Source organism: Cupressus sempervirens, chromosome 10, assembly GCF_028749045.1.
Source record: "Cupressus sempervirens isolate cs-2001-9-10 chromosome 10, ASM2874904v1, whole genome shotgun sequence".
NCBI classification, from domain to species: Eukaryota; Viridiplantae; Streptophyta; class Pinopsida; order Cupressales; family Cupressaceae; genus Cupressus; species Cupressus sempervirens.
Window position 1 is genome coordinate 841,230,806 of NC_143127.1, and position 6,000 is coordinate 841,236,805.

Consider the following 6,000-nt stretch of genomic DNA (forward strand, 5'->3'; position numbering starts at 1 on the left):
TGCTTTTGTTTTCCTTGTTATATAACACTTGTACAATGGCATTCTTTGAACTGTCACTTCCCTCCATCAATGGGTGATATAGTGGTATCCATGACTTATTTTTTTTTGTCATACTCATTGTTGCCTTCATGTGGTTGCTTAATGTTGAAGCTAAATCTTCATTGATATGTAATGGTGATACTAATGTTTCGAACATGTCTCCTTTTTATGCTTTCTGAAATGTTGTTTTCTAACTATCATATAACTCCCATATGTGGACTAGAAACCCATAGTAGCATATAACTATCATTGCCAAAAATCTTTGATTATAAGTTATGGGTGATAACAGAGATGTATCTCATAGGCAATTGAGCTGCTATATATTGTTTGAATCACCCTAACGATGCCTTTACTTTCTTATTCCTTTATCATCTTATCGGATATCCAAAATTATTTTCACTACCAGTAGTATATTCATTTTAATTGTTGATGTTTGTCTTCATTTGTATGATCGTTGTTTCTATTGATTATTTGTTTCTAAAGTTATATATCATCAATTTAATACCTACTATTTATTCTCTGACTTTCCTTTGTCTCGTTCTTTATATGTACATATTGTTTTCATCATTGTCAATGATATATGAATATGGGAATTATAATGATCATATCTAAATATGTGTATTATATTGTACAATTGTAAACTCTTAGAATGTGCATTGTTGTTTCATGTATGTATGTATGTATATATTTTCATGTATGTCAAAATAATAACTAACATTACCATTGGATTATATAATAATGAAGTAATCAAACAAGTTAATTAGCAACTAGACCAATTTAACTGGTGTTTCCAATGTCATAGTACCTATCACAACACCTTCCTAGATTCTATCTAGTGGCTCCCATAATATCCTTATCAAAATCAATTTCAACATTCAAGTTTTCAAGATTGATCAACACCCTCACTTGTGGACCTCTCATGTCAAGCAATTTTTGTACTGTTTCAAAAACATTTTCTTATAAAACATTAATTTTGTTGAACAATTGGAAACTCTTAGAAAATCCATTATTGTTTTCATGTATGTATGTATATATGTATGTACATATATGTATGTATATAGATGTGTGTGTGTGTGTGTGTGTGTGTGTGTGTGTGTGTGTGTGTGTGTGGAGAGTTCCTCACAAAAGAGGGTGGAGAGCTTTAAAAAATGGTGGAGAGAAATGGAGATCTAGGATTTTTTTGTCATGCCCCTATGATATATGCATATAGTTGTCATGCCTTATTAATCTCAAATTAGTTTTGACAATTGAGTGTCAACACACTTGAGAAATTTTCTAAGTTCATGCCGAGTATAATATAGATGCTAAGTTATAATGAGTGTCGAGTCACTCGTGTGCCGAGTAAATAGTAAGTGTCTAGAAGATAGACAGAGCCAAGAAAGTTTCAAGTGTTGAGTGAACAATAGATGCTGAGAAAGTTCAAGTGCCAAGAAAGACAAAATTTTAGTATGTACCAAGCATCAGTAATTAGCTAGTGTCAAGCAACACAACATCAACATAAGAGATTGTGCCTTCACAAACTAAGATGTAAAAAACCTAAGATGTAAACCAATTTTTGAGCTGATATATGGATAGATCTCAAAGCTTAGAGATAAGATCAAATCTATTTGAATTCCCTATGCAATCAACATGCAAGAAATGAGAAAAATGGAAGGATTTGAGCAGGAAAATTAAATGAATCTCAATCGTAGATTTATACCTAAACCTAAGTCACAAAATATTTTAAAAGGATATGAAGCCCCATACTTTATAGAGAGTATGAGAGAGAATGCATGCAAGGAGATAATGCTAGAAAAGATTTGAAGGAAGTGAAAGGGGTGAATTGATTAGGATTGAAGGAGACTTAGAAGATGGACAACATTGTAGAATTAGCTAGCAGAACAAAGAATCAAGGTTACAACATTTTTCATACCAGATCAATGAGGATCAAGATGAACTAAATTATGATCTAAAATAAAAAATATCATATTGTAAGTGCATCAGATCAAACATTCTATTGTACTCTCTAACAATTGTTACAAAAAAATAAAATCTTGTGGACTTAGGTTCATTTAACAACCATCATATGAAGCCTTTAATAGGGTGACATTCCAAGTGAGTTTTCTAAACTCCTTTAGCTAGACACACTTCTAACAGGGTGTTAAAATCCTTCAACAGGGTAGGATCTAACAATCCTTTGTAATCTTTTAACAGGGTAGGCCTTTCATAGGGTAGATCATGAGAATGGTCAAAATATGTAACCCTAATAGGTGAAATTTATTGTTTTAGTAGTGAAGATTTTTGGGTGTCATCCCCCACCCAAGTTTTACCTTCTCATTGGAGGGTTTCTAGGTAATCATATCTGGTGTTAAGTGTTTATGTGGATGCATTTTTTAAGTTGAAAGTTTTATTGGTTAGAGTTTAGTACTTTTGATTCAGCACCCCCCCCCCCCCACCCCTCCCCCCCTTAGAAGCATACTTCCTACTTGTTAATTCAAACAATTGGTATCAGAGTTAAGTTCTCATCAGGAGAAGCTTACAACTTGGAGAAAATATCTTGAGATGGAAGTCTACAAGTTAGGAAAGGCCATTGAGAATCAAGAGATTGAGATACACCTCTTACTACAAAAATTGGATGAAGCCAGAAATACCTTGAGGAGGTTGTTGAAGAGGAGGCAAGAGATTTCCATAGCTAAGAATGACACTAAATACAAGGAAATTGACACCACAAAGTTATTTGCAGATGGTAACTCTTATGAGTTTGATGTAGCAATCATAGATCTCATGGAAAAGAACTAAGCACAAGTTGAGGAGATCAAAAATCTTATGTTTGAGCAAGAATCACAAGCAATATTGCTATGTGAGGTGACTGAGCAAAAGAAGAAAGCCATAGAGGATAAGGCCATGATTGAAGAGGAAAAAAGAATCTTGTCAAATAAATTGAAAAAACTCAGTAGAGCTTTCTAGAATCTCAAACATGCAAATAAACACCTTAAGTCAAATGATGAATGCCCATCATGAGTTGAATGTCAAGGACATTGAGATAGCTACATTGAAGTTACAAAATGAGCAATTGAAGAATGATCTAAAAAGAGAAAATGAATTTGTAGAAAGTTTCAACAAGCCAAATGAAGCTATCGAGTACTTTGAGTAATTACTAAAATCCCCTAGATCTAGCAAAGACACATTAGGATTGGGCTATACAAGTACTAAAGAAGGAGAGTCGTCCAAGACTATTGAAAAAAGGAATGACAAAGGTAAGAACTCTAAACCTACTTTTCATCATTGTGGAAAGAAAGGACATACAACTAATGTTTGTAGGAGCAAGAATTCTAGTCAAAATATCAAGCCAAGGAATAGATCCATTGGTACAAGTGCAACAAAGAAGATAATTAGGGACATGAATGCAAAAATAGGACTATGCATGCACCAAGATTTGAAGGATGCTACTACAATTGTTAGAAGTTTAGACACAAAGCCTTTGAGTGTAGATCCAAGACCACATGGTCATCAAACAAGCGAAAGGCCATGAAAATTCCTATAATTGGGACTACAATAAAAGACATAGTTGTCACACTGTCAAGAGTATGGACACATCCTTGAGAATTGCATAAAAACACATTTAAGTAGAAGCTACAATAGATGGTTGAGCCAAACTACATGCTTTAGTTGTTTGAGGACTAGTCATATCAAAAAGCACTGCCCAACAAGGACAAAGGCACCTAACTCAGAGTTAATCAAGGAAAAAGGCAAAGTAGATGTTGAGCACATTAGAGAAGAGATGAATAAGACATGGAAGAAGAAAGATGGATGTAACACATCAAATGGAGGGATCACTTCACCCAAAGGGTCAAGTAGTCATACTTCATGAAACTAAGCAAGAAAAGGTATGTGGGACTAATATTTAAATGCTTTATCATACATCAATTCCTAGAATGAGTTAGTACTGAAAATCATAGATCAGCATGAATAAAGATGCAAGGTTAAATCTTCAAAGTTTTTCACATTGTTGCTAAGAAAGGAAAGTTTCTTTTAGATGCTGAGTAAAATCCTAGTGTATATCATACTGCTAACCAAAGCTAGTTGAAGCCGAGTGTGTAATGTTTGCCAAGTAAAAGGAAATTCCTATTGAAGCTAAGTAAGGCTAACTCTAGTAGATGTTGAGTGATGGGAAAACCAATGTAAGTCGAGTGAATTAGAAATTGTATAAGGAGCTGAGTGTATAGATGTATATGCATTAAGCATTAAATTCTATGTATTGAAGGGTATAAGGTTGATTTTTCAATCATTTTTCATCATTCCAAACATAGAGTGGGAGTGAGAAGAGCACAAAAGTGATTGGTGACCAGAGATTGAAGCATTTTCATAGTTTCCAATAGAAATCAAGCATCATTTCATCAATTTAAAGGTATTTCTCAAGTGTCAAGCTATGCAGTTATGCAATTTTTATATTATGAGACCCTAGTTTGTAGAAATGGCTTCTAGCTCTATAAATCCCAAGGATAAGGAATTGTTTGAAGTCCAGTTGGTAAGTAATGAAGTTGAGCAACCAAATTTTAGGCCAATACCTAAAGTTGCATATAAAGATGACCCTGCTAGTGTGCTATACATAATTCCACCAAAAGTCATAATGGTACAAAATGTGAGAAAATGCTACAATTGCAAGGTTGGAGCAATAGGTGATATGGAAATTTGACAGGCATATGAAAAATTATGTGAGAATGGATTTTTGAAGGAAGAACTTCAAATAATTGAGATAAAAGGCTTGATCTGTGCCCTAGATTTCCCTATAGTCTTCAAAATAGAGTGGATAAGAATATTTTTCAGCAGGTTTCACGGTGGATGCCTATGGTTGGAAGGTGGACCTACTAAGTTGTCAAAGAGTGTCATACATAGGGTGACAAGATACCCAACCCTAGAACAGCTAAAGACCCTGAGGAGTGAGTCAAAAGAAACCATTGAGAAAAACACTGGAGCAAAGTGGAACAAAAGGGGCATGACTATTGACACAATCAGAGATCCACTTGTAGAATTTGTAGTTAGGGTCATACCCCACAAATTCTACTAGTCAAGCTAATTAAATAGTGTACCATGCATTGTAGTTGATGTGGGATACAAACTTGTTAAGAAGGATCATACATATGATCTAGTAGAACTGTAACTGTAGTAGATTATGGAGAACCTAGGAGCAATAAGAAGATCAAAAATTTCCCAATTTAAGTTTGGATTAATCTTGATATGTATCTTTTTCTATTTTCAGAATGAATTTCCCTCTTTTGGTAAGATAAGTTGGAAGACCAATAGGTCTATAGCAGTACAAGTAAATTAGTACAAAAGTGCCTAGTTTAAGTTTGGATTAATCTTGATATGTATCTTTTTCTATGTTCAGAATGAATTTCCCTCTTTTGGTAAGATAAGTTGGAAGACAAATAGGTCTATAGTAGTACAAGTAAATCAATACATAGAGCAGATGGGAGCCAATTTTGAAGCACTCATGACAAGCTATTTTGAGGACTTTAAGAAGTCCATGAAGAAAAGACTAAGGATTCCAGTGTCTCTAGTAGATCAGCATATCAATGATATTTATTTCTTAGTTGACATTGATTATACATATATCCAACCAGTAGTACCAAGAGTGGTATGGCTAAGGCCATTAGGATATGAAATTAACAATGATGAGGCATCACCAACAATTATAGAATTCCTTGCAAAAGAGATTGATAAAAGTGCAAAACCTTTTGGCACTTTTGATATTGTAAAATCTAAAGTTGAAATGGAGTTGAAAACTGCCTCAACTCTCAAGAAAAAGGATAAGTTGGTCAAGAATCTTAAGGAAAAATTTGTAGAAGGGACAACAGAAGGAGAAGAAGAAGATGATGAAGATGAAGAAGGAGAAGAATAGGGCTAGGAGACACTTGCCTTGACACAAGGCATGGGAGAAGATGTTGAAGAGGAAGAAGGTTTCAAGGAAGAACAAGTTGA